General features: G+C 34.8%; 1 protein-coding gene and 1 pseudogene across 4 annotated transcripts in view; one reads left to right on the top strand and one right to left on the bottom strand.

The window, feature by feature from the left end:
- LRBA (LPS responsive beige-like anchor protein) overlaps positions 1-21,408 on the bottom strand; it is a 746,578-nt gene that overhangs the window by 437,659 nt on the left and 287,511 nt on the right. The window lies entirely within an intron of this gene.
- Positions 16,763-18,072, top strand: LOC101028289 (obg-like ATPase 1 pseudogene; annotated as a pseudogene).

Raw genomic sequence — 21,408 nt, 5'->3', positions numbered from 1 at the left:
CATGTTACGTTCTCTCCTCAGAAAATTACTTAACTGTCACCTGATAACCAAACTGCACATTTACTGGCAAGAATGAAGCACCAAAAAAGTTCTTGAATATAGCAAAATATTTACTGCCAAAAAAGTATGCTTATGATTACAATTCTACTGGACAAGGCATGTCAAGGAGAGAAAATAGCAACATACATAAAAAGCATCAAAGAATACTACCAAGCTATAAAACGGCAAAATCAAAAGAGATTCTTACTTCATAAGCAGAATAAAGAGCGGTTCTTTTCCAAATAATACATCATACACACATTTAGGTGAAAACACACAAAAACATGTTTTAGAAAGGCCGCAAAGAAAACCCATACAATTAAGACCATCATACTTCTTTTTTCTTTTTTGAGATAGGGTTTCGCTCTCTCATAACTGGGCCATATACAGTGGCCCGATTATAGTTCACTGCAGCCTCGACCTCCTGTGCACAAGCAATCTGCCCACCTCAGCCTTCCAAGCAGCTAAGACTACAGGCACAAGCCACCAAGCCCAGGTATTTTTTATTTTTTTTTGTAGACATGGGGTCTTGCCATATTGCTCATGCTGGTCTCAAACTCCTGGGGTCATGCAATCCTCCTGCCTCAGACTCCTGAAGGGCTGGGATTACAGGCATGAGCCACTGCATCCAGTAACAGTTCCTTGTAATTCAATCAAAAAATTGTGTTGGTATAATGATAATCTGTACCATTAAAAAAAAATCAATAACATCTCAGTTTATCAACCATTGTCTATACAAAGCATTGTTTGCTACATACAGGTAAAGGACAGTTGGCACATTACACTATTCTGTCCTATGTTCAGGAGGCAATATTCCTTACAATTTTTTCTGTGAAGAGCATTTCAGGAACTCAGAAAATATCACTCAACAAAAGGAAATGACAAGCAAAAAATCCAGGAGACTGATTTTCAAACTTTTGGTTTTGGTAGTACTCTTTTTGCCTATGTAACTATAACATGGCAAAGTATAATGAAACCTATTCTTTTAAATTTATGTTTTAACAATATTTGTTTAATAAGGGAAGTAAATTTTTCTGCAAGCCCAAGAATGTAATACAGATAAAATAATGTGGTCTATCCCTATTCACAGTATTGTCTGAGATACCTGACTACCTAAAACAATGAGTTTTAAACATATCAATTCCAGTTTGATGAAATTATGGAGGAGTTAAAGGGATTTACAATGCTAACAGTGAAACAGAGACACTTTTATTAAATCAATAAATGCAATTATCACCTTTTCCCCATGTAAAACCAAAGATAGAAGGCACAGAAGGATCTCTGGGCATATGTGAAATAAACTTTGACCATTTCTGGCTGCTGATAGAGATCAGATGAGCATGCTCCTAACAAAAAATCGAATTAGGGGCTGGGCACGGTGGCTCAAGCCTGTAATCCCAGCACTTTGGGAGGCCAAGGCGGGTGGATCACGAGGTCAAGAGATCGAGACCATCCTGGTCAACACAGTGAAACCCCGTCTCTACTAAAAATACAAAAAATTAGCTGGCCATGGTTGCACGTGCCTGTAATCCCAGCTACTCAGGTGGCTGAGGCAGGAGAATCGCCTGAACCCAGGAGGTGGAGGTTGCGGTGAGCCGAGATTGCGCCACTGCACTCCAGCCTGGGTAACAAGAGCGAAACTCCGTCTCAAAAAAAAAAAAAAAAAAAAAAAAAAATTGAATTAGTTTGTGAGCAAGTCTGATAGTTTAGAGGTGTGCTACTCAAGAATGGTCAATCGATGCTTCTGATGCAAGTCTAAGTACCACTTCTTTACATTCCACAATGAGTTAAATATAGAAATCAAGGAACTTAGAAAGGTTTATAGCAAGTAGACATGGCCACAGCATCCAAGCACATAATCAGTGGACTCACTTCAAAAAAGTTTACATCTCACTAAATTACCCTTATTTGAATACTAGTCATGTACAGTAGAAATACATTATGTGTAATATTTCAATAACAGTTTATAATTTGTAACTGAAATCTTAGTACTTGTTAATATAACATTTTTACAATTATTTTAATGAAACCTATTATTTTAAATTTATGTTTCAACAGTATTTTCTTAATACAGAGAGTAAATTTTTTATTATGTGGTTTTAATGATGGTTGACAATTAGACAAATTTCACTAGACTTATTTGTCAAAAAAGACATGCCATTTCATAATGTAGCAATAGTAGCAAACACAATAACAAAAGTAATGACAAGAAAAGATCCCAATCTAACTAAAATTTTGTGTCCTAAATTTTAGCTAATAGGAGAAATGAGTTCACGGTGACTCTACTTAATATCAATGTATTATATTTTTAAAAATTGCTGAGAGTTGATTTCAGTGTTCTCAACACAAAAAAATGGTATGTGGGTAACGCATATGTTAATTAGCTATATGTAGCCATAATGTATACATACTTCAAAACATGCTGACATAATATTTATAGTTTTTGTTCATCTATTAAAATATACATGTTTTCCAGAAGAATTTATACTAGTTTTAGTCTAAAGTAAGATTGCTAATGTAATGAATTCAGTTTTGAGAAACCAGACCATCTGCATTCACCTAATAAGCAGGGTTAAAAACTCAAACCACTAGAGTCAATATTATTTCACTGTTTGTTTCAGGAAATTCTATCCCAGGACAATAAGATTGCAAAATAAAAACAAAAATAAAAACAATTAACTTCCATGTTTGCTCCAGGAAAATCAATTTATTTTAATAGTTAACTGTTCATCTAGACAGTCTCATTTTCAGAACAATAAGTTACTCAGGCAGAAATTTCACTTATTAACTGTTTACTAATCAACATCTACATCAAAACTGTTGTCTCACTTTCTCCCAATCCCAAAATCTTCTATGACAAATTGATACGCAACCCCAATCGACCTCATACTGAAAGACCTAAGATGTAAACCACTTGAGTCCATACCTGGAAACTCTATAAATATCCACCCCAACCTCTCACACTGAGATCCTTCTAAGATATAGTCCGGGTTGCATTATCACTTACTGAAGTATGTAATCAATTTAGCTTTGCCAGATCAACAGGTTATCCTGGTGATGTTTCTGAACGGTTGAAAGATGGAAGCAGTTTTGTAGCCATAAATGATTAAGAACTCAAATCAAAGTGTGGGTGTGTGCAAATATGTCATAAATAAAACAATAAAAACTTAAACAGATTAAGTAAAAAATGAAAATTGTTCAAAGTCAAATGAAATATTGGAAAAAATACTGAATAAGTCAACAAAAGCAGATGTTTAATATTTCACATAAAATCACATTGTTTAGTGTACTTATAAAATATCACATCAGGTTGCCAAAATTTAAATATGTATGTTTTATTTGTATGTTTTATATGTGCACAATTGCCAAGTGTTAGTGAAAGACTACATCATAAGCATTTTCTTTAAAATGTTGGTGAGTTACGTATGGCAACAAATGTAGTTCAGGTAACACTTTTCAATAAGACCAGAACTGAATGTATTCAGGAACTGATTAATAAATATTTACTAACAGAACCTAAAAACTAGCTAAGTAGTTTTCATTACAATTTGAAAAATTGCACTGATATTGCTAAGATGACATTGTTTTTAAGACTAAGTGATATTTGAACATGATGACATGAAGGATAAATCCTTGTTTTTTAGATGCACTAATGACAAACACAACTACATGGCTGTGAAGACCATATACCCATGAAGAATTACACTGGGAGCAAACATGCTTTGGTGTTTAACTTTTGTTTAAGAAATGTTCTGATGATACAGCTTCAACACTGAAGCAAACATTGTGGGGTAATGAAGAAGATTTAAGAGGTGGGCCCAGTTTCCTTCATCACAAAGTCTTGCTACCAATAAAAATAACCTACAGTGTACTAGTGACGACATAAAAATTGCTAATTAAAGTTATCTCTCCAGGATTTCCTTATTATCTATCTTCATTATCTATATTCGTTTTAGTTTTTTAAGTAACATAAACTAATAGGATAAACAATAAAATTACATGAAAACTAAATCGTGGCTAGTACATTGGTCAACAGGTTGAGAAAAGAAAATAGAAAGAATTAGGGAAAAATTACTGGTTAATATTATACCGTGTAATTTAAGAAGTACACATGGGTTCCCTGCTTTGATATATCATTGTCAAGTAAAATTTTCTTTCCCTAACAAAAGGCAAAAGAAAAACTATGTTATATTACAATATAAAGCAGATATCTTTAATTCTACAATCTTAATCTATTATCTGCCAGGTATTGTGTTAAGTGATAGGAATGATGAGGGGGAATAAAGTACTGTTTACATAGTAAAGAATCCAGAACAAGATATTCATATTGTTACTCAGACTGTTTGAATTAATCATTTTTAACTTCATTCTAACAAGAGGAAAAAAACTATTATGATAATATTAATAGTTCCTATTAGGGCAGGTTTTAACACAGTAAATAAAATTGTTCTTTGATATTCAAAACAAAATATGTGTAAGGAAACCATAAAAAGCTCATCCAAAAGGTACAAAACATAGAAATTTAAATTTTACAATAATGACCTACTTAAAATATTTCATGGGCTCTATTAAAAGAGAAGTGAGGATATAAGGTATACATTAATTTTCCACAAAATAAAAAAATCTGCTGTCATAAAACACAGCATCTTCTTCACATACTGTTCACCAAAAATGCAGTTTTATGATTTGCCAAAATAAATCATCTGAAAATTATTATCCAGGCATCATGCCACCATTACTTTATTTAAATGGATACACTCAGTAATAATACAAACAGTAAGCATATATTATGCTACTATGCATTAATAAATGCCATATTTCATATGTACATAATTTTTCTTGCCATAATTATAAAAAAATTAATGATTAAAAGTAAAATCTAAATTTCTTCATTTTTAGTAACTTGCAAGTACTAAAAGGTTACTAAACTGCTCTTTATCTTTCTCCTTAAACCTATAATGGGTAAAAACCCAAAAAAGTAGACACTGACCATGGAATCCTATATTTATATTCTTATCAAAGTCATTCATAGATGCACATGCATATTATACCTCTAGATTAATGTACTACACAATTGTATGAGCTACTTCACAACATTTTGAGCCAAAACATTTCTAATTCTATTTATCAAACCCTCCTATCTCACCTTCAAGATTTGGCCAAATATGTCTGACAGGTGAATAGAGGTACATACATATTTCTAAACACAAAGATGCCACATCCATCAACCCTCCAACTTACCATATTAAGTAACTGCTATGTGAAAAGCACTATGCTGTGAGAATGGTGTATATAAGTGTTTCCCAGAAAGTTTGGGATTTAAAGAAGAGACCAAGACATGGAAGCAAATAACAACAAAGTAAAGCATACACATATACTACTAATGGAAGTCCAAAAATACCGTAAGACTGGTTGGAATGGAAAAAAAGAAGGGTTAATGATAAAAAGGATGAGACGACTATTTAAACGATATCAACAGTTGTAACCTAGAATAAACTTTCTTTACTGGTAACCTAAAGTGGTTATTTAAATCAGAGGACAAATGCTATAAGCACAAAAAGTTGGGGAATCTTTGAATAGTATAAATACTTCCTTTTCCTCTGAAGGTCATTTTTCCTGCTTGTTAAAATGATTTCCTACTTCATTTATAAACAACGCATAATCTGCAGAGAATTTAATCCTATAAAATATTACCTAATAAAAATATTCACATTCATTCTAGCCTTAAATATCAAATTAAGGATGTAGATAATCAGCCAGTATAATATAATGTTTACTGGCACATAAAAAGCATTCCACAAATATTAGTAACTATTTTATAAACTCCAATAAGAAAAAGAAGCAAATGCTAAATTTAAAAACTCACATTTTTAAATCTAACAGAATTCCAAGGGATTGTATCATTTTATCCATTAAACAAATAGTTACTGATCTAGTACGTATATACTTCACTAGGAAGTGAAAAACAAAACAAAACAAAAGACAAGCATGTTTTCAATTCTTATACTGTTATAAGAAATAATAAGAAGCAAATAAAGACATTAACAAGCAAATAAAGACATTACTAAGTTGTTAGTTATGAAATCAATTTTAAAAGGGCTAAGATAGGCCGGGTGCGGTGGCTCAAGCCTGTAATCCCAGCACTTTGGGAGGCCGAGGCGGGTGGATCACGAGGGCGAGAGATCGAGACCATCCTGGTCAACATGGTGAAACCCCGTCTCTACTAAAAATACAAAAAAATTAGCTGGGCATGGTGGCACGTGCCTATAATCCCAGCTACTCAGGAGGCTGAGGTGGGAGAATTGCCTGAAACCAGGAGGCGGAGGTTGCAGTGAGCCAAGATCGCGCCATTGCACTCCAGCCTGGGTAACAAGAGCGAAACTCCGTCTCAAAAAAAAAAAAAAAAAAAAAAAAAACAAATAAAAGGGCTAAGATAGAGAATTGCCTGTAGAAGAAACAAACCTGGTAGATTAATGTTTGGGTGGTCAAGAAGGCTTCTGAGCAGGTGACTTACAAGAACATAAAAGTTAATTGTTATTTATACACTGTTTGTGAGAGTATTAGTACAACCATTAAGGAAAAGAATATGGAGGTTCCTTTAAAAATTGAAATAGAACTGCCAAATGATGCAGCAATCCCACTACTGGGTACATATCGAAAGAAAATAAAGTCAACAGGCCAAAGAGATATCTGCATTCTCATGTTTATTGCGGCACTATTCACAACAGCCAAAATATGGAATCAACCTAAGGATCCATCAATATATGAATGGATAAAGAAAATGTGGTGTACCTACACACTGGTATATTATTCACCCATAAAAAAAGGAAATCGTGTCATTTGCAACAACATAGACCTGGAGAACAACATGTTAAGTAAAATAAGTCAGGTACAAAAATACAAATACCATATGACTCCACCATATGTGAAATCTAAACAAGTTGATTTCAGAGAAATATAGAATAGTGGTTACTAAACACCGAGGAGGCTAGGGGGAAAGTGGAGACATGGAGAGATTGGTCAACAGGCACAAAAGCACTATTGGATTGAAGGACTAAGCTCTGGTGTTCTATTGAACACTAGGGCGACTATGGCTAACAATATTGTATTGTATATTTCAAAATAGCTAGAAGAGAGGATTTGAATGTCCTTACCACAAAGAAACGATCAATGTATGAGATAATGGACACGCTAATTACCCTGAATTGATCATTACACAATATATATTAAAACATTATACTGTACCCTGTAAATATGTACAAATATTATGTGCCAATTAAACACAACTTTTTAAGTTAGCAGTCAAGAAAACAGCATAAGGAAGAACACGCACTTTGCTAAGAACAGTTATCAATCCTAGTGTTGCTTGAAATATCAGCATCATTTGACATAGTTTATCATTCTTCTCAAAACTTTTAAAAATACACTTTCAGAATCACTAACTTCAGGTTTTCTACACAGCTACTACAGTTTATAGCTACATTTACTCACTTGGTGACTTTATTCCAACTTATGCCTTTAAATACCACCAATACAATGGAGATTCTAAATATTGTAATCCAAGCCTAGACTTTTTCATGAATGTCAAATTTTCATATCCAACTCCAATGGTCTCTAGTTGAATATCTAACAGGCACTTCAAACGTAACATGTTCAAAACTGAGCTACGAACGTGTCCCTAAGGTGCTTCTTCTAAAGTCTTACCTTTCACTTGAACAACTCCATTCTTCTAGCAGCTCAAACAAAAACCTTTCAGTCAAGTCTTGTTCCCCTTCTGTCTCTCATATAATACATTAAATCTATCAGCATAGCCTGTCAGCTCTAAAACAAAATTATTATGCAACCACTTCTCACTGCCTTCACTGTGACCAGCCAAGTCCAAGTCATCATTTCTTATCTCAATCATTTTAACACACTAACTGATCTTTCTATCTCTGCCTTTGCTTCTTCCCTTTAGTCTCCTCCTAAAAGAGCAACCAGAGTAATCTATTTAAAATGTTACTCAGATTACATCACTTCTCTGTTTATAACCCTCCAAGAGTTTCTCAATTCTAGAAATCAAAATCATCGCAATAGCCTTACATGATCTGGCCCCACAGAAACTCTTTAAACTCACTACCTTCTGATCGCCCTTGCACTCACTCTAACCCAAGAATGCTGGCAGTATTATAGTCCTAATACATGCCTCACAGCTTTTGTACTATTTGTTTCCTTTGTCTAAAAAACTCTTCCCTCTACTACTCCATGAGCTACTCCTTCAGATCCTTTAAATCACCTTTTCAGCTAGGGCCTTCCTACCATCCGATTTAAAATGGCCACACTACAACTATGTTTTCTCAAGAGCACTTTTCTGTGTCTATCTTTAGACTCACCATCTAGAACGATATATTTTACTTATTTTAAGTGTTTATTATCTATTTCCCCTCAGAAGAATAAAAGTTCCAGGAAAGCAGGTATTTATGTCAGTTTTAGAAATGCTTATATTCTCAAGCCCAGAACAGTGCCTTGTACACAGTAAGTTCTCAATAAATATCTCTTAAATGAATATACTAGAGGCTCTGAAGGAAGAAAGGGGTCAACACTGTCAGAAACGTTGCAAATGCAAAATGCCATGGAGGGTACAGTAGAAAACAGAATGGGTAAAAGGTAGAAGCCAGATAGCGCAGGGCCTCAACAGGATAAGCACTTTGGAGGGTGAGTGTGTGTGTGTGTGTGTGTGTGTGTGTGTGTGTGTGTGTGTGTGTGTGTTTAATGTGCAATAGAAAACCACTGAAGAGATCTAGGAAAAAAATGATCATAATCTAGTTTATGTGCATTATTCTTACTGATATGTAGAAAATATTTTAACGGAGTAAGATTAAAAACAAGAATCTAGGCCAGGCGCAGTGGTTCACGCCTGTAATTCCAGCACTTTGGGAGGCCTAGGAAGGTGGATCACCTGAGGTCAGGAGTTCGAGACCAGCCTGGCCAACATGCTGAAATCTCATCTCTACTAAAAATACAAAAATTAGCTGAGATGGTGGCAGGCACCTGTAATCCTACTCAGGAGGCTGAGCCAGGAGAATCACTTGATCCCAGGAGGCGGAGGTTGCAGTGAGCTGAGATCGCACCACTTAACTCCAGCCTGGGTGACAGAGTGAGACTCCATCTCCATTAAAAAAACAGAGTCTAGAAAACTGGTTACTAGAGGCTGGGAAGGGTGGAAGTGAGGATGTTTAATGGGTCCAAAATAAAGTTAAAATGAATAATACTTAGTATTTGATAGCACCACAGAGTGGCTATAATCAAAGTAACTTAATCACACATTTGTAAAATAACTAAAATAGTATAATTGGGTTGTTTGTAACAGAAAAGATAAATGCTTGAGGGGATGGATATCCCCTATTCCATGATGTGATTTTTTTCACATCACATGCTTGTACAAAAATATTTCATGTACTCCAACAATATATTTACCTACTATATACCCATAAAAATTAAAGTAAAAAAAAAAAGTCTGTTGTCATCCAGATGAAAGACAGTTATCAGATCTAAAGTGAGTGAAATGATGTAAGAAGTACACAATTTCATCGGCCAGGCACAGTGGCTCATGCCTATAAATCCCAGAACTTCGGGAGGCCAAGGTGGGTGGGTCACTTGAGGCCAGGACTTCAAGACCAGCCAGTCCAACATGGTGAAACCACACCTCTACTAAAAATACAAAAATTAGCCAGACATGGTGGTACACACCTGTAATCCCAGCTACTCTGGAGGCTGAGGCGGGAGAATCTCTTGAACCTGAGAGGTGGAGGTTGCAGTGAGTCGAGATCGTGCCACTGCAATCCAGCCTGGGCAACAGAGCCAGAGTCCATCTCAAAAAAAAAAAAAAGTATACAATTTCAAGGGAAAATATAAAGATTGCATTCCCAAGACATTTGAATTTATAGCTGAGAGAAAAAGGATTCAAGGATGACTCTTGTTTTTCTGATTTGGAAGGTTAGGGTAGAGGAAAATTAAAAGTTCCTTTTAAAATATTAATTATGATGCAATGAAGTGTTTTGGATTTGGGGATATCTGCATTATATTTACTGCTTGAGCATCCCTAATCTGAACATCCAAAATCCAGGATGTTACAATGAGAATTTCCTTTGAAATTCATGTCAGCACTCAAAAAGTTTTAGATTTCGGAACATTTCGAATTTTGGAGTTTTGAATTAGGGATACTTAGCAGCTCACATTTATCAAGTGTTCACTATATGCCAGACATTGTTCCAAATGGATCTCACTTCACACAATTGCATTACAACCCTCAATTTCACAAATAAGAAACTTGAGAGCTAAGAAGCTATTTACAAAGGCATTAGTAAAAATATCAAAACCTAAGCTGTTTGAATCCAGAGCCCTTGCTCTTAACAATCTGGTTACACAGTACTATGATGTTTGTGAGATATCCAAGAAAATATATAAAATTAGGTTGAGCAAGTAAGTATGGAATTCAGAAAAATAATTTGGATGAAGTTTTGATTTTTAAATTATCAGAATATTATAACATTTAAGAGCCAGGGAAACAGACCCAATCAATTAGCAAAGAAATCTAGACAAAAAGAGAACGTATAAAGTCCCAAGAAAACCTAGTATATAAAGGCAATAAAGAAAAAAAAAAATGCAATGGAGAAGGAGTGATTAAGAGAGAAAATAAGATTCTGTTAATAGGCAGGAGATAACAGTAAACAGCATTAGATATTGAGATGAGGTTTATTAAAACAAGAAAAAAATAAATACTGGCTTTGGTTAAACTGAGGTCAATGGTTCCCAAGGAGAAGTTTCAAGGGAGAATGGTAGTGGTGGTGGGGATAGATTCCCTTCAAGCTAGATTGCCATGAGAAAGGTGAGACAAAAGTGAGACAATATAGGAAGAAAGCTGACTTAAAGATTTTCTATTAGACTGACAGCAAAACACTATATTGAGCCAACCAATACTATATTGAGTCAACCAATTCAAATGTTAACTTCATTTGGAAATATCCTCACAGACACAACCAGAAATAACCGTTAATCTGGGCACCTTACAGCCCAGTCAAGTTAACACATAAAATTAACCAACAAAGGAGGGGAAGAGAGGGGAAAGGAAGGAAGGGGAGGGGAGGATGGGGAAGGATAACACAGGGAGAAATGCCTGATGTAGGCGACGGGGCAGGGTTGCGGGTGCGAGATGTGGCATGTATGTACTTAGGCAACAATCCTGCAGGATGCAGAATATGCATATGTAACCCAGGGCCCAAAGTACAATTTTTAAAAAAGAAGAAGAAAGCCCAAAATAAAAAAAAAAGAGAGAGAAAACAGGTGTCTGAAATTACATATCTTTAAAAATAATCTAGTAAGATAGTCTAAGAATCCAAAAGTTAATCCCTTATAAACTACCAGAAGAAAGTCACTCAGCATTAGATATCTGATATGTGTCAGATTCCTATTTAAATAAACATGTAAGATTAATGTTTTATATTCCTTTTTAAGGTGGAAGAAAGCAAACCATTCACAGTACATAACTGCCAAACTCAGCCCATAAAATGGTACTCTAAAAGAATTAAAAATATGTGGATGTCTTATATTTTACGCATGAGGAAACACAAATGAACAGAAAGGCCAACGAATTTTTCAGCGGCTGGAAATGCTAAATTTAATTACTGAAGGGAAATCATGCAGAGAAGCTGGCTGCTGAGCATGATTTATAAAGAATGGAGGAAGTCATGTAAAAGTATCAAGAAATTTGCAGTAACCAATAATAAAAAACCCAGAATTCAAAAATACATGCATAATACATATGATCCTGAAAAATCTATAGCTTAAGAATACATTACAGTTTTAACCCCAAAGCAACAATAAAATATTTAACATATTTAAACCTAGACCCATTAATATCCTAACAAAAATTATAAATTAATATTAAATATGAAACAAAATAGGTAATATAATTTGTCTTTAATTAGACAGAAAAACCAATCAAAATACTAAATGAATATTTAAGAATAAAACTTGTTGAAAATAATATTTGTTGGAGAATTATATTTTCTTCTTCATAACAAATCTGTGACATAAGTTTTATTTTTACTGCAACTTGTGATTTCAAATTCTAGAATTTATATATATGCATATATAAATATATATACAAGCACACATTATATTACATATACAAGTACATAAACATGAGTAATGTTTTCTTGTATGCAAAACTCACTTTTTTATCTGTTCATCCATTGATAGAAAAACTATTTGAATAGGTTTGTCACTTTAATTTGCATTTTCTCATTACAACTGGTATGCTCCTTCCTGGTCATACCTGTCTCAGCTGTCTACAAATCTTGATATTCTCAAAATTTATATTATTCACCCAAATTTTTTCTAACTTCATTTTCTATTTTAATGTTTGCTAACTTTTCACTGTAGAAACATCTAAAATGAATCTAAAAATATATTCCTTTGACATTGTCTGGTATTTTTAAAACACCAGAAAATTATTACCTTCAGATATGAAAGTTACATTATAATAACTTTATCATATGAAAAATATGCTGGGTTCTGATACCTGATCCATAATACAATTTCCACATTTAATTTTCACAGAGCTAATCATGCCTTACTGATCTTCTTGCAGAACAGACTAGAATATTAATTTATTTTTTTCAAAGGACCTGATAATCATTTCTCTGAGTTCTAAAATATCTTAATGGAAATTTTATCATGATTATAGATGAGAATGTTGTGGTTTATTATAGTTCTTCTTTTTTACACATACATAACAGCCTACAAACATATGCATAGTATCAAATTAGGCCAACTAAAAATCCTCAATAAATGTCAAAGTTAGGAATTCTACAGACCATACTATCTGCTCATAGTTAACAAAATAAGAAAAGAATAACAAAACTTGAGCTAATAATAAAGGACAAATTCCTTGGAAATTAACTACAACATCACAAAAGACCAACTATTTACAACATAAAAATGAGACATCGCGTTTAAAAAAACAACAACAAGGATGAAACCACTGTGGTTAACAGAAGAAAATTCATACCCTTACTTGGTTTAATTACTTAAAAAGAAGTGAAACTAAGCATTCAAATAAATGTAAATCAAAGCAAAAGAAATGCAGGAGAGAAATAATATAGTTACCAACAGTTACAAATGAATTAGAGAACAATTAACTTACCCCTATAGATAAATAAGTGCCAGGCGAGGCCCTTTGAAAAAAACAAAATGGCCAATTTATTTATTTCATGACATTAGCATATAACAAAAGAAAACCAAGATCACTTTCTAAATAGTTACAAAAATTATTTTAAAAGTTAGAAATTATTATGTTAAAAAAAAATAACCTAGGGTGGGAGGTGTTGGCTCAAGCCTGTAATCCCAACATTTTGGGAGGCCCAGGTGGAAGGACTGCTTGAGGCCAGAAATTCTAGACCAGCCTGGGAAACATGGAGAAACTGCATCTCTACAGAAAATACAAAATGGCTGGTTGTGGTGGCTACTCAGGAGGATGAGGTGGGAGGATCTCTTGGGCCCAGAAGATAGAAGTTTCAGTCAGTTCAGACTGGGCCACTGCACTACCGCCTGGGTGACAGAGAACAAACGAAGAAGAAAGAAGAAAGAAGAAAGAAGAAAGAAGGAAGAAGGAGGAGGAGGAGGAGGAAGAAAGAAGAAGAAGAAGAAGAAGAAGATGAAGAAGAAGATGAAGAAGAAGATGAAGAAGAAGAAGAAGAGGAAGAGGAAGAGGAAGAGGAAGAGGAAGAGGAAGAAAGAAGAAAGAAGAAAGAAGAAGAAGAAGAAGAAGAGGAGGAGGAGGAGGAGGAGAAAGAAGAAGAAGAAGAAGAAGAAGAAGAAGAAGAGGAGGAAGAGGAAGAGGAAGAGGAAGAGGAAGAAAAGAAGAAGAAGAAGAAGAAGAAGAAGAAGAAGAAGAAGAAGAAGAAAGAAGAAAGAAGAAAGAAGAAAGAAGAAAGAAGAAAGAAGAAAGAAGAAAGAAGAAGAAGAAGAAGAAGAAGAAGAGAGAGAGAAAAAAAAAACAAAACCTTACCCTTCTTCTGGTAGAATTTATCCACATAATGTAAGATGAGTTTTAAAAATTTGCCAATATACAGCATTATTTTTATGGATGACATTAAGAAAACAGTAAGATAATTTAATAGATGATAAAGAAAAATGTCAAGTTCAATAGCTACCTACCAGAATACATAGGAACAAAGTGGAGAATAAAAAATTATAAACAGTAGTACATAATACCACGGAATAGAAACAACATAAATGTCGAATAATGAAGACCTGTTATAATAAATATAGAGATATACAAAAATATACTGATTTATACAAAGCACAAAAAAAAATAGAAAGCTCAGTATATGGTAACACGAAGATGTTATTTTAAGTAAAAAAGAAAAAAAGCAAGGTGCACAACAGTATGCATATTATACATTCATCTATGTAAAATAACACAAAACATTTGTATGCCCTGTATAAAATATTTTGGGGGCAGAGGAGAACACAAGAAACTAATAACACTGATTCTCCTAAGACAGAAAAGTTTTTCCCGTAAATTCTATTGCATGTTTAGAACTACGAATTATTCTCCATCTTAAAAACAATATTTAAATTTAAAAAATTTAGATGGATGTTGGCTTCCATTTTATAGGATGTACAAAAGTTGCAAGAAATTACTGCTCCAACACTAATAATGATAGGATGCAAAGAAACATAAATAAACTCAATTCCAGAAAGTGTCCCATCCTAAAATCTCACCTTCTTTCATACCCAGAAGATCTATAGCTTGTATGAAAGTTGAAAATACTATGTTAAGTAAAACAAGTCAATCACCAAACACCACATATCATATAAAACCATTATTACAATGTTATCAAATCAGCAGAATAGGCAAATCAATAGAGACGGAAAGCAGATTCATGGTTGTCTAGGGGTAATCTGGGGACAAATGGGGAGTGAATAATAAATGGTCCAGCATTTCTTTTTTGGGGTGATTAAATTGCTCTAAAATTGATTGTGGTGATGGTAGCACATCTCTAAATATACTAAAACCCAACAAATTATACACTTTAAATGGGTGAATTGTAAATTATATAAATTATATCTCATTAGATTTTTTTAAATATTGTACTGTACTTATGAAATTTCTGTCAGCTTTGGTTGTCCTAACATTTTTTTTTTAATTAAAGAAATTTAACAACTATTTGTAATGTGTGGTCCTTCAATGGATACTTGTCAAAGGAATTAGGGTAGTAAAGACATTTTTAAAACAACTAGGGATCAGGATATTAGGTATTACAACACATTCGTGAATTATTGCCACTTATTTTAAAAAATGATAATGATGTTGTAACTATATAGGAAAACATCCTCGTATTTTAAAGATTCATAGTAAAGTACTAACTGGTCAATTGTCACAAAGGCTATAATTTATTTTAAAACACTTCAGCACGAAATAAAAATCAAGCAAATTGTTAAATCTAGATAGTGGGTATTTATTATACTTTTCCTTTTATATATTTTTGTATTTACATAATAAAAAGAAAAAAACCAAAAATATGCCATTAGCTTAATGACTGCATGATGGACAATAAGGAAATAAAATTTATGAAACACAATATAATCCCTTGAAATAGTCCCTAACAAACACGAAAGTCATATGTGATTGAAAAAAAAAAGCTTAGCAAACCAAGTAAAGATAGTTTTGGAGAAACTGATTAAAAGCATTTAAAGAAAATCAGATCAGAGTCTTATATAATACAAATAAAAATATCTCAAATATTTTAAAGATTAAAAACCAGTCAGGCACAGTGGTTTATGTCTGCAATCCCACCACTTTGGGAGGTCAAAGTCGTAGGGTCAGATGAGCCCAAGAGTTTGAGACCAGTCTGGGCAACATAGTGAAATCCTCATCTCTTCAAAAAATAAAAAAAAAAAATAGCCAGTCATGGTGTCACACATCACTAGTCCCAGCTGCTCCAGAGGCTGAGGCAGTGGACCATTTCAGCCCAGGAGTTTGAGACCAGCCTGGGCAACATGGTGAGACCTCGTCGCTACAAAAAGTTTTTTAAAAAATTAGCGGCTGGGTGCAGTGGTTCACGCCTGTAATCCCAGCACTTTGGGAGGCCAAGGCGGGTGGATCATCTGAGGTTAGGAGTTTAAGACCAGCCTGGCCCACATGGTGAAACCCCATCTCAACTAAAAAAAAAACAAGAATTAAGCGAGCATGATAGCGGGTGCCTGTAATCCCAACTACACGGAAGGCTGAGCTGGAAGAATCACTTGAACCCAGGAGGCGGAGGTTGCAGTGAGCAGAGATCATGCCACTGCACGCCAGCCTGGACGACAAAGAGAGACTCCATCTCAAAAAAAAGAAAGAAAAAATTAGATAGGCGTGCTGGCACACACCTGTGGGGCCAACTACTCAAGAGGCTAAATGAGAGGATCACTTGGGCCCAGGAGGTCAAAGCTGCAGTGAGCCATGATCATACCACCACACTCCAGCCTGAGCAAAAAAGTGAGACCCTTTCTCAAAAAAAAAAAAAACAGAAAATCTAGAAGACACAAGAGAACATTTAAATAATCTTGAAATGAAAAATAATTTACTAAGCCTAAAAATAAGGAAAGCAGCCGTTCCGCCGCTGCCATGGCAGTGTGCGTGCCACTCAGCAGAGGGGCCGGGCCTGCGTTCTCTCCTCCTCCAACTCCGCCTCTGGCTGCCGGCAGGACCTTTCTCTCGCTGCCGTTGGGACCCCGTGTCATTGCCCAGGCCGAGCACAATGCCCCCCAAAAAGGGAGGTGATGGAATTAAACCACCCCCAATCATTGGAAGATTTGGAACCTCACTGAAAATTGGTATTGTTGGATTGCCACATGTTGGGAAATCTACTTTCTTCAATGTATTATTAACCAATAGTCAGGCTTCAGCAGAAAACTTCCCATTCTGCACTATTGATCCTAATGAGAGCAGAGTACCTGTGACAGATGAAAGGTTTGACTTTCTTTGCCAGCACCACAAACCAGCAAGCAAAATTCCTGCCTTTCCAAATGTAGTGGATATTGCTGGTCTTGTGAAAGGAGCTCACAATGGGCAGGGCCTGAGGAATGCTTTTTTATCTCATATTAGTGCCTGTGATGGCGTCTTTCACCTAACACGTGCTTTTGAAGATGATATCACCCATGTTGAAGGAAGCATAGATCCTATTCGAGATACAGAAATAACACATGAAGAGCTTCAGCTTAAAGATGAGGAAGTGATTGGGCCCATTATAGATGAACCAGAAAAGGTGGCTGTGAGAGGAGGAGATAAAAAACTAAAACCTGAATATGACATAATGTGCAAAGTAAAATCCTGGGTTATAGAGCAAAAGAAACCTGTTCGTTTCTATCATGACTGGAATGACAAAGAAATTGAAGTGTTGAATAAATATTTTTTACTTCAAAACCAATGGTCTACTTGGTTAATCTTTCTGAAAAAGGCTACATTCGAAAGAAAAACAAATGGTTGATAAAAATTAAAGAGTGGGTGGGCAAGTATGACCCAGGTGCCTTGGTTATACCTTTTAGTGGGGAATTGTAACTCAAGTTGCAAGAATTGAGTGCTGAGGAGAAACAGAAGTATCTGGAAGCGAACATGACACAAAGCGCTTTGCCAAAGATAATTAAGGCTGAGTTTATAGCACTCCAGCTAGAATACTTTGTCACTGCAGGCCCAGATGAAGTGCGTGCATGGACCATCAGGAAAGGGACTAAGGCTCCTCAGGATGCAGGAAAGATCCACACAGATTTTGAAAAGGGATTCATTATGACTGAAGTAATGAAATATGAAGATTTTAGAGAGGAAGGTTCTGAAAATGCAGTCAAGGCTGCTGGAAAGTACAGACAACAAGGCAGAAATTACATTGTCGAAGATGGAGATACTATCTTCTTCAAATTTAACACACCTCAACAACCGAAGAAGAAATAATATTTAGTTATTGCTCAGATAAATATACAACTTCCAAAAGGCATATGATTTTTTTTTAATAAAAATTTCTGAAAACTGATGGGACAAATAAAGCTGGGAAGATGGGAATCTTCGACAAACTATTTTTATTTGTTTTAACATTAAAATACTGTGTACCGCCAGTGAAATTCAAGTTCACTAAATGTGAACAGCTTTGCTTTTCACGTGATTAAGACCCTACTCCAAACTGTAGAAGCTTTTCAGGAACCATATTACTCTCATGATACTTCATTAATTTCCATCATGTATGCCAAGCCTGACACATTTGACAGTAAGGACAGGGCGGCTTGCTCATTTTTGAATCTACAGATAATGCATGTTTTACAGTACTCCAGATGTCTACACTCAATAAAACATTTGACAAAACCAAAAGAGTTAATAAGGAAAGCAATAATAAAAAAAAACTTTAAATTAGATTGTATTAAAATTTAAGAGACTATAAATGTATAATATGAATCACCATAAAAACAAAATTCTGAGAGAAAATACTGCAACAAATAAAACAGAGGAAAATACCTTTATCATATAAAGCCATATACAAATCAGTAAGAAAATCACTAACATAGATTGAATGAGCAAAAAAAAAAAAAAGACATTTAAAAATTAAAAATTAAAACTATCATGATTATAATGAAGTAGTGTTCATTCTCACTAGAAATTTGTTTCTTGTAAACCTGTTTAAGTCCCTTATATATTCTTGATATTAGCCCTTTGTCAGATGGATAGATTGCAAAAAATTTTTCCCATTCTCTAGGTTGTCTGTTCACTATGATGATAGCTTCTTTTGCTATGCCGAAGCTCTTTAGTTTAATTGGATCCCTTTTGTCTATATTGGCTTTTGTTGCCATTGCTTTTGTTGTTTTAGTCACGAAGTCTTTGCCCATGCCTGTGTACTGACGGGTATTGCCTATGGTGTTAGGTCTTATGTTTAAGTGTTTAATCCATCTTGAGTTAATTTTTGTATAAGGTGTAAGGACTTAATTTTTTATAGAAGTTGTAAGGAAATTTTGTGTAAGGTGTAAGGAAAACTGTCCAGTTTCAGTTTTCTGCATATGGCTAGCCAGTTTTCCCAAGACCATTTATTAAATAGGGAATCCTTTTCGCATTGCTTGTTTTTGTCAGGTTTGTCAAAGATCAGATGATTGTAGATGGGTGGTGTTACTTCTGAGGCCTCTGTTATCTTCAATTGGTCTACATCTCTGTTTTGGTACCAGTACCATGCTGTTTTGATTTATATGGCTTTGCAGTATAGTTTGAAGTCAGGTAGTGTGAAGCCTCCAGCTTTGTTTGGTTTGGGATTGTCTTGGCTATGAGGGCTCTCTTTTGGTTCCATATGAAGTTTAAAGTGGTTTTTTTCCTAATTCTGTGAAGAATGTCAATGGTAGCTTTATGGGGATAGCATTGAATTTATAAATTACTTTGAGCAATATGGCCATTTTCATGATATTGATTCTTCCTAATCATGAGCTTGGAATGTTTTTCCATCTGTTTGTGTCCTCTCTTATTTCCTTGAACAGTGGTTTGTATTTCTCCTTGAAGAGGTCTTTCATATCTCTTGCTAGTTGTATTCCTAGGCATTTTATTCTCTTTGTAGCAATTGTGAATGGGAGTTCACTCATGATTCTGCTATCTGTTTGTCTGTTACTGGTGTACAGGAATGTTTGTGACTTTTGCACATTGATTTTGTATCCTGAGACTTTGCTGAAGTTGTTTATCAGCTTAAAGACATTTTGGGCTGAGGTGATGTCTTCTAAATATACAATCATTTGTCTGCAAACAGAGAAAATTTGACTTCCTCTTCTCCTAACTAAATACCCTTCATATTTCTTTTTCTTTCCTGATTGCCCTGGCCAGAACTTCCAATACCATGTTGAATAGGAGTGGTGAGAGAAGGTATCCTTGTCTTCTGCCAGTTTTCAAAGGGAATGCTTCAAGTTTTTGCCCAGTATGATACTGGTTGTGGGTTTGTCATAAATAGCTTTTACTATTTTGAGATACGTTCCAATGATACCTAGTTTATTGAGAGTTTTTAGCATAAAGGGTTGTTGAATTTTGTCAAAGGCCTTCTCTGCATCTGTTGAGATAACCATGTGGTTTTTGTCTTTGGTTCTGTTTATGTGATGGATTACATTTATAGATTTGTGTATGTCGAAAGAGCCTTGCATCCCAGGATAAAGCCGACTTGATTGAGATGGATAAGCTTTTTGATATGCTGTTGAATTCAGTTTGCTAGTATTTTACTGAAGATTTTCGCATCAATTTTCATCATGGATAGAAAAATTAACGTTTTTTTTTTCTTTTGAGACAAAGTTTCACTCTTGTTGACCAGGCTTGGGTGCCATGGCGCGATCTTGGCTCACTGCAACCTCCACCTCAAGGGTTCAAGTGATTCTCCTGCCTCAGCCTCCCAAGTAGTTGAGATTACAGGCACCCGCCACCATGCCCAGCTAATTTTTGTATATTTAGTAGAGACGGGGGTTTCATCATGTGGACCAGGCTGGTCTTGAACTCCTGATCTCAGGTGATCCACCCGCCTCAGCCTCCCAAAGTACTGGGATTACAGGCATGAGCCACTGCATCTGGCCCAACATTTTTAAATTTAAAAAACCATCAATGAAGAAAAAAGCAACTACTTAAGAGAAAAGCTGGAAAATTTATCATGATTAGCTCTAAAATTGGTATTTATATTACCCTAAAATACATAACACTAAAATATGTAATTGTTAAAATGTTTCACATTCCTTTAGAACTGTCAAGAATATGAACAATATGTTCAATAATATACTATCGCAATAGCAAAACACTGCCATGAAGTCGACAGACACTATGAGGACAGACTGTACTGGGTTATTGTTAGGAAACCTGGGTTCTAGTTCTGAATCATGGATTCAATTGTTCTGTAATGAAAGCTAAATCACATTCTCTCAATCTACCCTGCATACATCAAAGATGTGTTCTGGCACTGAAATGAGACAATGTATACTAAATCACTTAAGAGATGATGTTAGAGAGGCCACATAGTAAAGAGATCATCAGTTTATACTGGGTATCACACTACCCAGGTTCAAAGTCAAGCTTCACCACATACTAGCTATATGACCTAGAACAAACCATTCAGTCTCACTTTGGTTTTCTCATCTGTAAAACTGGGCCGAAGATAGTAACATTTACCTCAAAGGATTGTTATGATAATTTTTATTTGTTAAGAACTAAGAAAAATAGGTGGTACTATATAAGTGTTTATTTTTAAAAATTTAAAAATATTAACAAAAAAGTCCACCATCTTAATACAAATATTTTGCTTGCTAATTGGAAAAAAATCTTTTAATTCTTCATCTAAAAAAATATATAGA

Source organism: Saimiri boliviensis, chromosome 3 (assembly GCF_048565385.1).
Source record: "Saimiri boliviensis isolate mSaiBol1 chromosome 3, mSaiBol1.pri, whole genome shotgun sequence".
Lineage (NCBI taxonomy): Eukaryota > Metazoa > Chordata > Mammalia > Primates > Cebidae > Saimiri > Saimiri boliviensis.
The sequence above is the reverse complement of the archived record's forward strand: the minus strand, read 5'-3'. Positions and strand labels throughout refer to the sequence as shown.